Source organism: Vicugna pacos, chromosome 15, assembly GCF_048564905.1.
Source record: "Vicugna pacos chromosome 15, VicPac4, whole genome shotgun sequence".
NCBI lineage: Eukaryota > Metazoa > Chordata > Mammalia > Artiodactyla > Camelidae > Vicugna > Vicugna pacos.
Window position 1 is genome coordinate 34,988,098 of NC_133001.1, and position 18,627 is coordinate 35,006,724.

The following is an 18,627-nucleotide window of genomic DNA, read 5'->3' on the forward strand; positions in this document are numbered from 1 at the left end:
TATGTTCCCAACCTTGTCCCAAATTTAGCAGGCCTAATAAAATTCTTTAACGTTAGAATGAGTCCACCCAACTAATATGAAGTGATTGAACTTTTTTTTTTCTTAGTTAAGTCATTAAGTCATAAATAAGGTTGTTAAGTGCTGCCCTGTGTCTCCACCCATACTTTTGGGCCAGATCCAGCAAAATAAAAGAAGTTTCCAGATGCCAAGTGATAAAAGCCACTACTAACAAGATGGGTAGCCCTCTGGTTGGTTTGGCTGTTTGGGACTCAAGAACTTCACAATATTCAAAACTATTCACACACATGAAACATATTGGTTCTGGCTAAGTAATACATTTATTTTCTGAAGAAGAAGATGGTCTCCTTGGTAAATTTTTAAGGCTCGTTTGTTTCATCTCATGGTACCTGGAAGGTTGTGTGCTTTAATCTGATGGCACATCATTTCATCCAGCCAGCCTTCCCATCTGAGAATGTTTGATTTTCACCTTATTCTTAGGGCAAGTGCTTATTAAAAAGTAAACCCAAATATTTCTTGCTTAAGTTGTCAGGGAGTCAGTATTCTGTGTTAAAATGCTGCAGAGAAAGTCATGTGGAAGAATGGGAAGAATTTTATGAAGTGGTGTAGAACACCATGAGATCCATTTTATAACGACTGTGCTGCATTTAATTATCTTCTATTTTTACTTTAAAAATCCGATGGTGAATTCACTTCCACTGGCTTCTAGAGAGGGTCAGTAATCTTCATCCTCTGAAGGTCAACCAAATTTCCTTCATGGGAAGCAGATTGATATGGGTGATAGATTTTAAAAATCTGTCCAAATCAAAGCTACTGTGCAGAATAGAGTTAATATTTCAGAGACTCATCATGCAGACAGAAATGTCTGCCATATATCAAAACTAGTGAGGCTGAAGTGAAGTGGGCATCATGATCACCATAAATTGATTACTGGAGTAAGTCATAAGGCGTGTGGGTGATTCATTGCCAAAAGATCACTGGGAAAATAGCTTTGAGTTCTGGGGAGGGAAAGACCAAGGATGGCTCCACGGAAGAGCAGGACCTAAACAGGGCCTCAAGGGACTGGTAAGATTTTTTAGGGAGAAGGGGTATACTCAGGAGGAAGAAGATTTTGAACAAAGAAAAGGATATACTACACCCTAGTAGAGTTTCTACTCAAAATGGTCCAGAAACAGGGATTGAAGTAGAAAATGGTCAGTTCTAGGCCAGAAATGATTGAGCCCATGCCTGAGAGGACTCTCCCCATGGACTAAGAAAAGACTGGAATCTTAGACTGCTGAACAGGTGGTTCCCAGGGTTAGAAATTTGTATACCATAAGCCACCATCCTGTGAAAGCTCCTGCCAGCCAGTGCCTACACTGTAACCTGAAGGCAGACAGTAAGGCTGTCAGTTGTTAGGGAAAGTCATTTATGATGATGAAAAAAATGAAAGGGGCTATGTTTCTCCTGAAACAGCACCAGGTGTAGTGAGTTCATAGTCCCATCCCTGGACTGAACACACTTGGGCAGCTATCCCACCAGCAGTACCTCGGGGAGTTTCCTCACGCCCCCTTTCAACCCATCATTTCCCAGGCTGGGTTGTAATTTCTGATTGAGCAGCCCCAGGATTAAGGAAGAAAGTGCCTAGGTAAACAGTGAACTTCCAATGTCACTGAACAGTCTGAGCTGAGTAGGAAAACCAATTAAATGGAGCAGACGTAAACAGCCCCTGGAATGCTCTCAAACTCCCTGAAGTCCAAACTCACAAAATTGAGGCCCAGAGATGGAAATCAGACTTCCAGAGTCTGGTTTCCTGTCTAAGGACCTGCATGCTCCCAATGGTGACTTCTGGGCTGCCCACCCCTCAGAGAAGACCAAGTTCTATCCTAAAATGAGCCCTTATCCTATAAGGTACATCAGGAAAATGGTCATCTCAGCACAGTGCCAAGTCACCAACATTTACACTGCAAATACCCACAGTGAGAAGTGGAAAGATCCTTCCATTACGTTTGGGTCTGGAACAAAGAGACCCTTGAGGTACTGCTTCCATGGAAAATTCCATCTTTAATAGGAGTCACAAGAAATGTGTATAAAATCCCCAAAGGATGTCCCCATACCCATGACCAGCCTTGTTTATAAGTGAAATAGGCAGAACCTGAGTGACCCTAGAAAGATAAAATTGCTCAAAATGATTTCTCCCCTATGTAGCTGCCCCAGGGTTGGAACATCTACCAATGGGTTCCTTTGGATAAGGCATTATGCTAGGCATGGAGTCCCCTTAAAATACCCCCAGGAATATCAGCATCTTAGAGCCATCAACAACAGGATGTGAACTCACTGAACAGATATCTATCCTAGGAGCACACACCTCTAGCAACTGGACTAGGGCAAGGGAGACACAGAGAGTAAGCGAGACCCCAAAAAACATGAAGAGCGAGTTCATGGAATGCATTATTTTGCCTGGGATCCCAAAAAAGAGGGAGGTAGGGAGACAGGCTTTTCCAAAAGATTTACCTGTTACCAAATGTGGCCTTCACCAGAGGAGATAATAAAGGTTATTATTGGTTAGTGTTTCTGGTCCTGGAGGAGTAAATGTGAACATTGCAATTAAATCTAATTTTGAATCAACATAAATTAGACAGTGCAGGAGAAGATTAATATAAAGCTCTCAGTGACTGACATGGTTCCATTCACCCTACAGGCCACCAGGTATAAAGGCATTAATGCCTTGACGCCAAATGTTGATATTTCTAAATCACTGTCTAACCTTCCCTCTGCCTCCCCCTCCCCAGCCTTTAATAATGGCATTTTAGTGATGTGGTTTCCTAGAGAAGATTATGCTTTAATACTGAAGTATCCTTTACAGTAGTTTTTCTGCATTCTAAGGTAAACTATTAGCAATGCCCCAGAAACACATGAGACTTTGAAAAGCCTGAAACAGCACTAAAATTACATATTGAATTTTTCAGAGTAAGCAGTAACGTTCAGAAATATCTCTATAAAGTAAGCAGAGATGTTGTTAAAAGTGGGGGAAGAACATTGCTAATTATCTTCTAACCCCTCCTCTCATTGCAAGAAAATGAACTGGGTTGTGATCTGAAACAAGAAGCAAAACATTTGCGTGCTCTGGCCTCATATTTTTCACCATAAATGGCAAGAAGGAAGAGCAGATGAACACAATCTTAGATGTTAGATTAGTATCCACTAAAGTTCCATCCTCAAAGTGGACCATGGGTCCTGTGACCAAATAAAGCACTGTTTGTGAAGATTCACTCTGCAGTAACCCCCTTCTTTAAAAAAAAAAAAAAAAAGAAGAAGAAGTGATGCCTTCACCGGTGATTAAAATTGCTAATTTTCAACATAGTTGGCTCTCTGGACCTCATAAGCACATTGAAAATTGATCAGGTGCTTTAGGCAATCCATAGGAAAAAACTGTATCATGACAGAACACAGAAGAGGGGCAGACCCTGTTGTGTAAGAGAGGGGAAACTGAGTCTTACTACCCAAGACCCCAACCTGAAGATTGCTCTAACCAGAAGGAAACAAAATACTGCCAAGTGAAACGGCTTCCAGGAGTGAGATGCTACTCCTCTAACCAGCCATGAAATAGGAATGCACAGAAGATGCATTCCTTTTTTCCCACCCCGATCATCCAAGCATTCCCTCCCCAGGGAGACACCTCAGCTTCCCAGCCTAAAGCACCCCCTTCGGGTCCTAGGAGAAGGCCCATGGCAGAGGACAAAGCCAGATGACTGGAGGATGGTTTGAGGGTGTGTGATCCTGCCTGGACATGCCTGAGAAAGGTATCATTGGGACTCTTGCCCTTTTAGCAAGGCCTCCCCTCATAGGCTGACTCCACTTATTAAAACACTGAATGACAGTTTATGAACAATATACCTGTGGTAGGCGGAATAATGACCCACAAAGATACCAGGTCCTAGTCCTGGTATCTGAAAATGTTACCTTATTTGGAAAAAGAATCTTTACAGATTGATTAAGTTAAGGATCTTGAAATGGGCAATTATCCTGGATTATCCAGATGGTTCCTAAATGCAGTCTCAATTGTCCTTATGAGAGAGAGGTCAAGGAAAATTTGATACACAGAAGAGGCGGAAACAAAGTGACCACAGGGGCAGAGATGTGGCCGCAAGTTAGGGAATGCTATTGGGCACCAAAAGCTGGAAGAGGGAAGGAACAGGTTCTGCCTTAGAACTCAGAGCTTCTGGAGGGAGTGCAGTCCTGCTGACAGCTTGATTTCAGCCCAGTGATGCTGATTTTGGATTTCTGTTCTGTAGATCTGTGAGAGAATAAATTACTGTTGTTTTAAGCCACCAAGTTTTCAGTAGTTTGTTAAAGCAGTCATAGGAAACTAATGTAATACCCAAGCACTGGAGAGAATGAAGACAAATGGAGTATGTTAAAAGCAGAGAATATTATGGGCTGAATTGTGATGCCCTAAAATGCATATGTTGAAGCTCTAACACCCTCCTCCACCATGTGACTGTATTTGGAGATGGCACCTTTAAAGAGGTAATTAAGGTTAAATGAGGTCGCAAAGTGGACCCTAATCCAATAGGATTTGTGGACTTAGACGAGGATGAGAGAAAACTCTCTCCCTGTCTCCTTCCCTCTCCTCCCCTCCTTTCTCTCCCTCCCTCTCTCTCTCCCCTACCCCAACCTCTTTCTCCATACACATACACAGAAAAAAGGCCATGTGAGGACACAGCAAGAGGGTGCCATCTGCAAGCCACGGAGAGAAACCTCAGGAGAAACCAGCCTCACTGGCACACTCAGAACTGTGAGAAAATAAATTTCTGTGGTTTAAACCATACAGTATGTGGTATTTTGTTATGGCAGCCCAAGCTGTTAACAAAGAAGACCCCCTTTAAGAGTGAGGTTCTTCAAGGAGATAAAGTCAGGATGACCCCCCCCTCCCTGGACATCAGTCTCCCTACTAAGATGAAGAATCTACACTGATTCAGTGGTGCTCTAGCTGGTGGCGAGGAAGGGGAAAACATTCTAGGCAGATTAGCAGGAGCAAACTCCAGCCCTGCATTAACAGTTCCAGAAAACACACCCTACAAGTGTACAAGAGAAGCTGCTTTCATGGGCCACATGTTCAAATGGGGTAACACAGTGTCTAATCAGACACAGGTGTGATGTCTTGGCCCATGGGGGCCAAGTCAGCTACCTTCAGGAGGGTCGCTGTCACTCACAATTGAATGCTGCTGGTGTACCACAAGTTAAGTGTGTGCATGGTGGGCAGACCTGGGAGAGATGGAGGGAAAGAAAGGATTTAAAACACGTTGCGAGGCTTGTTTCCAGCCCCAGATAGCATTTGATGTGGGCAGGGGCCAGATTATCCCTGTCATTCAGACAACAACAAAAGGGAAGTGGAGAAGACAGCAGAGGGGCTTTGAGTGATTGCTAGGAAGATAATTCCTCAGTAGCTCTTTGCCTCAGAAGGGTTCCTTTCCACACAAATGCCCAGCAAAGTTAAAAAGGTCTTCCCATGGGACCTAATCGAACTTGTAAGCTTTTGCATAGCAAAAGAAACTATAAACAAAACAAAAAGACAACCTATGGACTGAGAGAAAATATTTGCAAATGATGCAACTGACTAGGGCTTAACTTCCAGAATGCACAAACAGCGCATACAATTTAATAATGAAAAAAACAAACAACCCAATCAAAAAATGGGCAGAAGACCTAAACAGACATTTCTCCAAAGAAGACATATAGATGGCCAATAGGCAATGAAAAGATGTTCAACATCACTAAATATCAGAGAAATACAAATCAAAACTACAGTGAGGTATTACCAGGCGGAATGGCCATCATTAAAAAGTCCACAAACAATAAATGCTAGAGAAGCTGTGGAGAAAAGGGAACCCTCCTACACTGTTGGTAGGAATGTAATTTGATGCAGCCACTACGAAAAACAGTATAGAGATTCCTCAAAAAACTAAAAATAGTTACCAGATGATCCAGCAATCCCACTCCTAGAGAAAACTCTAACTCAAAAAGATACATGTACCCCAGTGTTCACAGCAGCACTGTTTATAATAGCCAAGACATGGAAGCAACCTAAATGTCCACTGACAGATAGCTGGATAAAGAAGATGTGAAATATATACATATATATAATGGAATACTACTCAGCCATAAAAAAGAATGAAATAATGCCATTTGCAGCAACATGGATGAACCTAGAGATTATCATACTAAGTGAAGTCAGACACAGAAAGATAAATATAGTATCACTAAAAAACTGATACAAATGAACTTATTTACAAAACAGAAGCAGACTCACAAACATAGAAAACAAACTTATGGTTACCAAAGGGAAAGGTGGCAGGGAGTGATAAATTGGAAGTTTCAGAACAGCAGATACAAACTACTATATATAAAATAAACAAGATCCTACTGGATAGCACAGGGAACTATAGTCAATATTTTGTAATAATCTATAATGAAAAAGAATATATATATGTATAACTTCCTCACTATGCTATACACCAGAAATTAATACAACATTGTAAACGAGCTATACTTCAATTAAAAAAAATAGGCCTTCACAGTATGCAAGGGCAAATCAAAGAAGAAGCAAGAGGGTTCACTGAGACCCAGGAGTGATGCGAGGGGCACAGTAAATACCCTTCAGGAAGCTGACTGGCAAGGACAGGAGATGGCCAGTGTGCCAGAGGTGGAGCCCTGCAGGGTGGTCCTTCCCACCTCATGGCTCACAAAGGAAATGGAGACATCTGAAGACACTCTCAGGTACGAGAGGGTTGCTTCAGCTCATGCAGATCCCCACCTCCACCTGCCCCAGCTGCCCTTATAAGGCATCTGACACCCAACAGTTGGGTTGTGGGAACTCCCACTCCGAGTACCAGTTGTCATACTGGCCCCCTGGCTACCTATGGGACCACACTGGGCTCTTCACAGGACTCAAGAGTCTTGAGACTCACATGTGGTTAAGAGAAAATGTGATTCTAGAGGGGATACCAAACATGGCACAGGTGAGGCCTGACTGCCAGATGTCAGGGGCAGGCAGCATGGGCACAGTGAGGCCCTCACCAGTGACAGTGGATAGGTAGCACCCAGGACAAGGAGCCTGGGAGGCCCAGGAGACATCTGGTGAGTTGGGAAAGAGATCTAAACAACAAATATCTTCTGTCCAACAGGAGGAGCAGAACTGAGACTGACTCTGACCATCCATGCCCAAAACTGTCTGCAGTGCTGTGGACTCCTGGAGAACTTGGACACAGACTGTACTCAAGTCTCTTCCCTGGGAAGCCAAACAGCTCTCCTCGAACCCTTGACTCATCTCATGACCTTGAGAGAGTAGATGACAAGCATGTCCCCGGTCCCTCAACTCGTGGTCCCTGAGCCACGGTCCTTTGGCTTCCAACACCACTCACTCTACTGAAGCTATACTCAACAGAGTCCAAATGAACTCTCTGTTCCTAAAGTTGCAGGTGTCTCCTGTCCCATCCCGCTTCCTTCTCTGTAGCATTTGACTCCCCTGGGCACTGCTTGTTCTCTCACACCCTCCTTCCTCCCTGACTACCCCACCCGGGTCCCTCCTGGTTCCTCTTCCTCTACGTGCCCTGTCGCTATTGTGTACCCAGGGGTCATCCTTGTCCTCCTCTTGGCCCCTCAGTTTGGTTGCATAGCTTCAACTACCAGAGATGTACTGAGGATTCCCAGATCTATATTTCCTGCCCAAATTCTAACTCCTGGGCTTCATACCTGAATATGCAACCAAGGACTGCACACTTCTACTTGTTCGTCCTGCGGGAACCCCCAATTCACCATATTCCAAACAGAGCTCACCATCACCAGTAATATGCTTCCACTCTCCTCCTCCTCTCCTAGTGAGACACCACCATCCAGCCAGCCAGCTCTCCAAGACAAAACCTAGGAATTGACTCCCCACCACAACCTCTCCTTCCACCCTCTTAAAGTCCTCATATCCAGCCTCTTTTTTTCCCACTGCCACTGACTTTCAGATCCTCGTCATTCCTTGCTTCTATTACAGCAACAAATTCCTAACGATTTCCCTGTCTTCAGTGTGACCATTTTGTTTCATTTTGTTGGTGGTGGATTTTTTAAAAGGTTTCAATCCTATTAAATGAAAGAATGAATGAAAGAATGAATAAGTGGATAAAAAGTAGACCCTACAATTTATGTTTATCAGAAGAATTTTTTTTCATTAGTCCACAGCTATAAAGTCACAAGAATCTATAAAGTCACAAGAAGTTAAGATTTCTCAGGAGCCTTAACTGGATGAGAAAAATGCCGTAAATTCTGAAAAGCAATTCTGAGGAAAAGAAAACAAGGTAGAATGCATTTTCCCAACATATTCAAAGGATATAGAGACTAATAGGATTGAAACCTTTTTAAAAAATATATACTTGCAAATGTTTCCATGGATCTGGATTGTTTTATATATTTATACATTTTCATTATTTACCTCATAGAAGAACATAGCCTTATAGAAATTTATTGTTTGCTACAATAAGACAGAGCCATTACAGCAAGCTTTTAAATGCTGCTGGTTTAAAGAAGGACAAGAATGTAATTTGGAGCCTGTAAGCACTCAGAGTCCTGAACAAGCCTAAACAAACATTTTTAATCAATGTTAGTGCTTTATGAAGTTTTTAAGCTGCCACTTAAGAGATGCTAATGTACAAGATGGCAAAAAAGAAAAAAGCCTGTCACCTTTACCATACATTATCTAAATGTGCTCAAGCAAATGCATTTCAAATGCCCTACCCTGCTGCTGCATAAACACATAATAGAACAGGAAGTCAGCAGTAACTGATTTTATGTCCTAATTGGTGGCATTGGCTATTTCTAGAACAGCCAAATCGTGTCAGGAATAAAGACATAAATTGTAATAACGAAGAGAAACAACATGTGAAAATTGACTGTATTGTCTCCTAGTAGAAAGCAAAAACAGATCTTGGCGATGTAGACATTTCTAAATGATATAAAATGTGATTTTAGTTTAGTAGCTTTCTATAGTGAAAATGTACCCATAGTCTTTGAATGACACATAACACTCCATTATCTCATCCAACACTGCAGCTGTCACAAGTTAGAGGACATTTGATCCACAGGCAAGTTAAGATGGAAAGAGCTAAGTTCTAATCACAGACAGGAGTACACAGCAGGGCATCTAAAAGAATCCCCACTGTGCCATCCTGGGCATCTTGGCATTCTCAGCATACGATGACCAAATTGTCCAGATGCCAGATATGAGAATGAGGGTAAGTAATCCTGGACTTTCCTTCCTGTATCAAATATGAGGCTCTTTGTTTCGTGAGTTTCATAGTTCCTAAAGCAAAGGACAAATTCTATGTAAACATAATGCCTATACATTAAAACAATACATTCGTCAGTTGTGTGTGCATATTCATGGTGTGTTGTGTATGCAGAGAGAGACAGTGTGTGTGTGTATGTGCGCGCGCGCGGGCGTGACACAGAAAGGCAATGACTGACAGACTGAGTAAGACAGGCCATGATCAAAGAGACAAAGATAAAGGGTGGCAGTATTATGTACTTGAAGAGAAGTTGAGGGCTGTACATGTTACAAAGCATAAGCTGATTTTTGAAAAGGAGACAACAAAGAAAGATCAACCTAAATAGAAATCATACAGGAAAAGCCTGAAAAGAGATAGGAGAAACTACAAACAAAAGCACGAGTGCCTTAATAGCAAAGAAAGTAAGATGACCCCAAGGAGGACTGTCCTTAGGGCGTGTATCCCTAGGCAAAGACTTTTTGCAGGGTCCTTGCAATTTGACTTTTTAAATGTGTTACAAAATTCATGACCCTGCGTGAGGTATAATGATTTATTGGTGGAAATGTAGAACAATAAGTAGAAAAGAGGCATTTTCTCATCTGTTTATTGTCCAATGGGTGTGAGTGAAGATTATTTACAGTGCCTAGGCACCATCACTTCCGGTGCAAGTGCCAGAACTATCTGTGTTCTTTTTTTTTTTTAACATTTTATTTATTGACTTATAATCATTTTACAACTCTCTGTGTTCTTTATTGTTAGATATGTTAATTTCACCATTCCCCCTGGGAAAAGAGGCTAATAGTGCCGTTATTACTCACAACATCATGGCTCTTCAGAACATGTTTGTACTGAAACAATATAGATCTGCTTGCCTCTACATTTCCCTAATATTATTTAGGTATTTAATGCTGGTTACGTCACCCATCCTGCCACCCGTGAATCCTAGCTTCCAGTGACTCTCTCAAAGGTTGTTCCTGGCTTTGTGGATGGAGACCACAAAGGCAAGCTTTACCCAGAGTATAGAGGAAACTATGAATGTTAATTTACTTTCTGATCATGTTAAATTCACTGTATGAAATTTTCTAGAATAAACCTAGGCCAGCACATTTTCTGACCATATCTTCTCTTGAACTCCTTTGGGGAATCGATGATTCCTAGAATGTGATTTGTTCCAACATTGGCAGCACCTCTGCCTTCCACAGACCACCACCAGGGGGAGGGGAGGGAAGAGGCTCGGAGGAGACAAAGATAAGTGCTCCTATTTGTCCGAGGAATGTTCATCTCTCACTAATGAGGCTTAAAAATGAAGTTCAATGTCAACACATATTTGGAGCCTAGAGAGGGTGTCAATCAGAAGAGTCTACAGGTATGGCAGAGCAACAGCTCGAAAGCTGCCTGAGGAGAATGTCACAGATCTCTGGAGGGGGATTTGACCAACCTGGTGCCAGTGATGGGAGGTACACAAAGGAAAGGATGTATGATGCCACTACTGCTTCCCTAGGGGGCCACAGAACAGAGGCTACCATATATTGGAACATGGAGGGCTAAGAGCTGACAAATGTGGTAGCCCAAGGGTGGGCAGTGAGCAATGGGTACCCTATAGCCATGAACTTATGTCTCCTCTGTGGGAGTCATCAAAATCGGTGTATCTGCACTTGTATGGTGGCTCAATGTCACAAAATCTCACTAGTGAAGACAGGGCTATCCTGGGGAGCAATTGCTTTTCAGGTCACCCTTCTAAAATCAGGGCCAGGCCAGGGGCCCCAGAATGATCCCATAGATATGAAGCCTGGAGTCTCTTGGGGCATATGGTCTGGCCATCATGGTGGATGGGGAGTAAAGATCAAAAAACACCCCAAAGGGGAGAAATGAGGACCAGGGTCCACAAGGATATTGGTCCCAGGACCCTGCCCAGATAACACTGCTACCCTGGGTAGTTGTTCCCGGATATCTGAGGAGAACTTTGGAAAATGGAGGAAGTCATTCCAAAGAGTGGGAAGCCCTGCAATGCAGGGCTGGGACAGATACACGGGGTCCAGGGGCTGTGCTGATGCCCAGGATGACTAGCAGCGTCTGCCACCAGCTGGAAGATCTGTGGAGAAATCTGAGACACGGGGCAGCGCATCAAGATGTTCAACACACAGCTACTAGGTGGTAGAGGCTGACTTGAACCCAAATATTCTGGCCCCAGGAACTGTGCTCTCTGCTGTGCAAAATACATGAAAAGATTACAGACTTTATATTCAGACAACCCAGCTTTGAATCACCACCTTGATAATACCAAGTACTGTGACCTGGGCATCAAGTGGGGATAATGGTAATTACTTCAGAGGACTGTTTTACAAGGATCAGCTAACGGATTCTTTAGGCAGTCCTTATAGTCTTTGTTATAACTACTCGATTCTACATTAGCATGAAAGGAGCCATAGACAATGCATAAATGACTGGGCGCTGCTGTTGTTCCAGGAAAACTCCAGACCAAAACAGGCAGTGGGCTGGATTTGGCCATTAATGTTACTTTGACAACTACTTGTTTTGAGTATTAATTCAGATAATGCCAATCAAAGTTTTATAACAGTAACCCACACTTAATAAACATTCAATAAATATTAGCTGTCATACCAACAAAATGACTATATTTTAAACTTGTTGGCTTAGGATTCTTGTGTGCCTGCCACTTTTTTTGTCCCATTATTTTACAGTTACATTGCACATACTTAAGAAAAAATGACAGGTGAAAACATATTTCATTACTTGAGTTCTTCCGCATTATCATTATTTTTCAAAAGTTCTTTTTAGAGTCATTTTCCATCTGAAAACTATCACTGTCTTTAAAATGTGTGAGTCAAATAAATAAAGTGTAGGTTTATTATGTATTTAAAATTTTTCTGTTCATTCATATTTCTACTTCAATCATGTAAAATAATGGGAATTTTAGATGCTACAAATCAAATTTTTCTTTGAAAATTGTATTTCAAGAATACATGTAATGCATTAAAAATCAGCTTTACTATCATTTATTTGTGACTCCCATTACCATTTTATAGTATCATTTATTTGGAATTTACCTAGCTCCTTTCTGCACTTCTTTTATGAATAGCATTTCTTATCTTTGGGAGATAATCTCCTCCTCCATTCCATTTATGTGGTTTAAAATAGCTATCATCAATGTCAACTGGTTTTGGGAGTGAGTACTGGACCCAGGCTATGAGCTGCATGGGTTTGTTGCTCCTGCTGGTCTTATTTCCAGCTGTCAGGAGGACATTTCTCAGACAGAATGGAAGCAATAAGTAGAGAACAGAAGAGGCCAGGGATGGAAGGATGGAGGCTTATTATGGTTGAGTCCTCAATCCCTTTACCCCTAAAGCCAGCTGCACCCCTATCCTCTTGTGGTTTGGTTGTGAGAGACAGCAAATTCCTCTGCCTAAGCAAGTTTCAGTTATCTTCGACTATGACATCACCCTTGGGTGATGTGAATCATCCCCACTGGGCTTATCCCAGGGGGAAACTTTCCCATCTGCCACTCACCAGATGTGTGGCTTTGGCATCATAAAAAGTAACTTGCAGAGAATAAAGCTCATTCAAGGGCATTTCTTTCATTTGGAAGACCAGATGGAACCGACCAAGTCAAGAAGAGAATTATTTTAAATGACTATGCATGGCTTTTGTATGTTTTTTTTTATAACTAATACAATTGGGAACATTCTGTCCAATTAGGAAAGGCGGGGGAGGGGAAAACTCCAAGCTGATATCACTAGGCTGAGAGAAATTATGGATTATCTTATAGCAAGTGGCTTATACTCAGGGTTTCATAACAAAACATACTTTTAAGAAAACTTAATTAAAATGTAGCAGCATTTTAATTTTTTCCTTCAGTTTTTTGTTTTTGTTTTTTTCCTAGTTCTTTCCTGGTTTCTTGGGATTCATCACGTGGGCATTTGATAAGGAAACAGAGATGGCTACACACTGGCACAACGGTCCTAGTTCTCTCTGCATTCTCCTGTATTAGTCAACTTGGGCTGCCATAACAAAATACCACAGACTGGGTGGTTTAAACAACAGAAATTTATTTTTTCATAGTTCTGGAGGCTGGAAGCCTGAGATCAGGGTGCCAGTACAGTCGAGTTCTGATGAGAATACTTCCTGGCTTGCTCCTTGCTATGTCCTTACATGGCCAAGAGAAAAAGAAAGCAAGCTGTCTGGTGTCTCTTCCTATAACAGCACTAATTCCACCATGAGAACCCCACCCTCATACCTCATTTACATATAATTATCTCCCCGAAAGGCCCTGTCTCCAAATGTCTTCCTGTTGGGTGCTAGGGCTTCAACATATGAATTTATTTGGTGGAGACACAACTCAGTTCACTGTACCCCCTTGGCAAATTGCTAACTTTTAGAGATTAACCTATTCGTTGTCCTAAAAGTTGAGAAGAATCAACTGTCTAAAAACATTTTCACCAGCTATTTAGGCAGCAGAGTGTAAGGGAATGAGTAAGTCCTCTTGGAATGAGAATTCTGGGTTCAAGCCCTGCCTTGATTATTTATATAAGTAGGTTGCTTATGTTTATTGAGCCCCAATCTGTTAAATTGAGATTGTATGAGTATCTGCTTTACAGGGATGAGCAGAATATAAAATATTCTTAACCACTTGGCTTTAAAAGGTTTTCTCTAATGAATAACCATCTGAATTTTATAACCCTCCAAGCCACTCATATATTCGTATGAATTCATCAATCAGTTTCTTCTTCTGGGGTTAGCCCTGAGGGAATGGACATTATGAAAAGGTGGGGAAAGGGATCATTTTGGAAGGTGGGTATACAGTAAAAGGAAAGAAGACTTTGGTGGTGTTCCAAAGGAAGATCAGACTGAACGTTGAGAGAGTAAGAAAGCAAGTGAGGATAAGAGTGGTATGGAGGAAAGGGTCCCAAAAGAATATAGAAGAAGACAGAGGTCATCAAAGGTCAGCCTCATGGGAACTGGGCTCCTAGCTGTCCAAAAAGCCCATTATGCTCCTTTCTTTTCCCCTGTGACCCAAAGGAAGGCAGGAATAATCCCTGTCACACCTTCTAGTAATCAGTGCATCTGGGGCAGGAGAAGGGATTAGTGATTAGAGGGTCCTATTTGGCTGAGACCCATCACCACCACAGACACACCTGACACAGAAAATTAGCAAGCCATGCTCGGGACCAACTGTAGCCTGCCAAGCTACAGAGCAGATGTTGCCTGGAGTTTTCTGTTAAGCACTGTTTGTAACTTTCTGCCAGGAAGTGTCTTTGGAAGGCAAAGAAACAAAGACCAGACACCTAACTTCATAAAAACTAACAAGAGTCTGATCCTCCCAGCGGCTTGCTTGTACAGCTGTAGCAGCTGCTTGTGACATCTCTTTTACCCACATGCTTGCCAACCGTAATACACAAGAAGAACACTCTTTCATGAAGGGACAGAGGGAAACAAACACCACCAGGGATTTTTCTTCCAAAAATGATTTGAGAATGCCCTTCCTCTCAAGATTACTTGATCCAACTACATTCATCTTACTAATATTCTTCTGTCAGAGACTCTGAATTTCAGACGACAAAACTCTATTTTCCGGAATCCTCCATGTTGTAACTGCCTATTAATTACCTTCACTTGTCAGCTGGCCCCCCACACACAGGGCTTAAATGTTTAGTCTGCAGTTTGTATAATCATTCTCCTGCTTCATAATTACTCTCCAGAATTACTTAGCTCTGAAGGCATCACCACAAAGTCTGTGCTTTTCATGTTCTTATAATAATGCATTATCAGGTCGGTATTCATAAAGCCTTGTTCAGGGATTGAAATGAATCTTTATGCAATACTTGTCCTTTGAACAAATTTTGTTTTGTACCTATTTCTCAGGCTTTGGGGTTGGGGACCAAGTGAGTGGGTTCTGGGAGTAGTAGATATGAGAAGCCCTCTGTTTCCACTGTGCACACAGAAGGAGTTTCCATACATCTAAAGGCTAGAAGACTTCACCACTCCATTTTCAAAACCAGCCCTGCTTAAGTTGAAATAGTAATGAAATTTAAGGAGTTTCCACAAGGCCTGGACACTCACCTGCCATCCTAAATTTATGTCAGACTTGGACCACTGGAGCAAGGAAGGGCAGGCCTAGCCAATAAGAATGGACTCTTGGCTTCAACATAAAAACAGAAAGGGATAGAAGGCTAAGATGGCTTGGAGGGGAAGGTAGTTTCAGAGAAGATTATCATGTCAGAGCAAGGCTTTCATGGTGCATAGTGACTCTTCTAACCCCGAAGGTCAAGGCCCTTGGTAATCCAACACACTGGCTATCTCCAATTATTCAACATTCCAAAACTCCTTTTGGCCAGGCTCATTTCACTCTTGTGCACACAAATCTCTCACCACCACTGTGATTCTGCTCATGGCTTCTGCTGCCTGTAATGCCCTTTTCCAATACTCAAATTCTACCTCCTCCAGAGAGATTTTCCTTTCCTGCTAGCCCCCAATAATCTCTTACCTCTCTGAGACAACTCCATACATTTCACTTATAAATTCATCATCCCTGTCTCTCTTCTGTTGCTATCTTCAAGTGTCATTGACATCATTTATGGTCACTTAAATTTGCATTGTGGATGTATCTTCTTTACAAATGTTAATTAAGTTCCTTGAAGGCAAGGATCTTATCATATTATTCTCACATCTCTCACAGCATCAACAACAATACTCAATAAATATCTTTATTAGCTTCAGTTCATTTGCATCACACTCAGACTTTACCAATTATTTGCCTTCCTGGGGAAAGCCAGAGTAATAATCAGTGGACTTGTGGTTGAGCCTCTTTAGCAACAGTGCTTAGTTTATTTATTAATTGGTACTATGATTTTAGGAGTTGCATTTGTTTTCTTACTCCTACATTCTAATTATATGCCTACTGCCAGAATGTGCATAGTAAACTGGTGTGTGTGTGTGTGTGTGTGTGTGTGTGTGTTTAAACTGAGAGCTGACTTGCTCTCTACTCTCTGTGAAAAGGGGAATTAGTCATGGTTACTGAAAAGAGGGGAACATATTCAAAATAAATATCAGTGCATGAGATTGCTTTTCACTCAAAATCTGAACACCCACGTGAGATTGAATTTGTAAATATTTACTGTAACTTATGGCAAAAAATATTGGCTTCCTAAGCTATATTGCTGCCAAAATATTTCTTTCCCACATGCCTGCCCAATGTTCTGGCCTGTGGCTCCAGGCAACATACTCTCTGTCTTAACTTAACATCCTAGCATTGGTAAAGCTTTAAGTGGACTTACGAAGAATGTGGAAGAATAAAAAGAAAAGAGGGAAATAGAAAGAGAGAAAAAGAAAAAATAAGAAACTTAAAGAATTTAAAAAGCTACATAACTAACAATAAAAGTACTATTTTTCATGATGTCTGAAGTCTACTATATGAGTTAAGCAAACCATCACCCTCACAAGTACAAAAATTTTAGAAAGAGCCTGAGCAAGGTTGACAAATCCCAAAGCTGACAAGTTCACAGCTCACATAGGCTTCATCTGCTCATAAGGGCACCCATCATCCCCATCACACTCTAGGACCACAGACTTATTCTCAAGATCTCATCAAGACCATCATGGTAGAACTCAGATTATCACTGAGGCCACCCAACTCAGAGGCCGTTGCCTATGGTTCACCTGTCTTCTTGTTCCTGACTCATGTGAACAATCTTTATTTTCATGTTGAATCAACTTGGATTCAGTACTTCGTATTTTTTTGAGTTCCCAAAGAAATTCACTAACAGAACCATACGGGAGCAGTATCAGCTTCACCAAAGATGTTATAGAAGAGTGAGGGAGAGCTAGGTAGGTTGCATTCCATATTCACAATTAACAATTTATCCCATTAAGTATTTCTGTTTTACTGAAGGCCTTTGCTTGGCCACTTGACCACTGTGAATTATTCTCTCTACTCCTCCCCCAGTAAAGCCCAACTTATGCTGTAGGCACCACCAGCACAAGGGTTATACCAGAGAAGGGACTGGAGAGGAACCCCCACACCACCTTTTAGTCCCTCCAGGGTGACTGGTCTGCATTAACCTAAGTGATCTCTGTTCTGATAACCTAAGGGCTCAGGGGCTGCAACTGAATTCTGACATCACCTCATGTTTCCAAATCTCCAAAGACATTTTTCCTACTTCTCCCCACTCTCCATCAGCAGTCCCTCCTTTTCACACACATCCCCAGCCCTCTCCCTTTACAACAGGTTAACTTAAACTCGTTATTTTCTGAAAAGTTAACTCTTCCTTCTTCCTCTAGGGGAAGAAAAGGGCCAGGATCTTATGAATAACAGGACAAGCCCTCCCGGCTGGACTGGAGGCAAGGACTCCTGAGCTGGCTAAAGAGATTCAGAGTGTGGAGAACAGACTCTCTCCTTCCTCTCTGCACAGTCCTTCTATATCTATCTCCCAGCCTGCCCTGACTCCTTATAAGAGTGGACGGTATGAAAAAGGATCCACTATATAATTTGCAGGCTGAGTGTAAAGGGAAAATGTGGGGTCCCTTGTTCAAAAGTTAACAATTTCAAGACAGTGACATCAGAGCATTAAACCAAACACAGGCTCTCTGGAGCAGGGGACCTATGGGCCTAAACAGCTTGCACACTCATGAAGTTGGTCCTTGATATGAGAAGTTACAGGAATTGTAGTCATTTACGTGAAATGTGTGCCATTTGTGGTCAATTACTGTGCAGTGTAATAATAATTGTGCATTTCATAATTATGTAAGTTAAAATATGTAATAATTACATAAACACTGCTTTGTAATCATACAATGCAAGGCATTGTTTTTACTAGGCACCAGATTTACTTTGTTAAATGGCATATTGATTACAGAACCAAACCCTGTTCATATGCAGTCTTGGGGTGGGGGTGAGGGGCTGTGGCAGTTCCTCCACTTACAGATTTTAATTTGAAGAGGCTGTGAATGATGTGACCCAAAAGGCATTGCCGTAAACAACACCAACCAAGGTGTTGTGAAAAAAAGCCTTCTAAATTTCTCATAGCTCCTAGCCTACTGCTGGATATAAAATAGTGGATTTCAGAGCTGAAAATAAGTCTCCTTCCTTCCATTTCATTTAGGATAAACGAGCTAATTGAAATTATACTTAGTTATACATTAAGAAAGATGGTTCCTAGAATTTTGGGTTTTATAAATGAATGAAATTTCCAAGAAATTTAGGAGATGGACAATTTAATTCTGCCACATAAGGACATCAAAAAGAAAGCATCAATTCAAAAAGAAAGGACATTTTAAACAAAAAGATTCACAAGAATATGATTTT

The 18,627-nt window shown here is 41.7% G+C and overlaps 1 long non-coding RNA gene across 1 annotated transcript in view; it reads right to left on the reverse strand.

Moving 5' to 3' along the window:
* The window catches only part of LOC116283508 (uncharacterized), a 276,884-nt gene that overhangs the window by 193,890 nt on the left and 64,367 nt on the right, over nt 1–18,627 (reverse strand). The gene's annotated exons all lie outside the window — the stretch shown is intronic.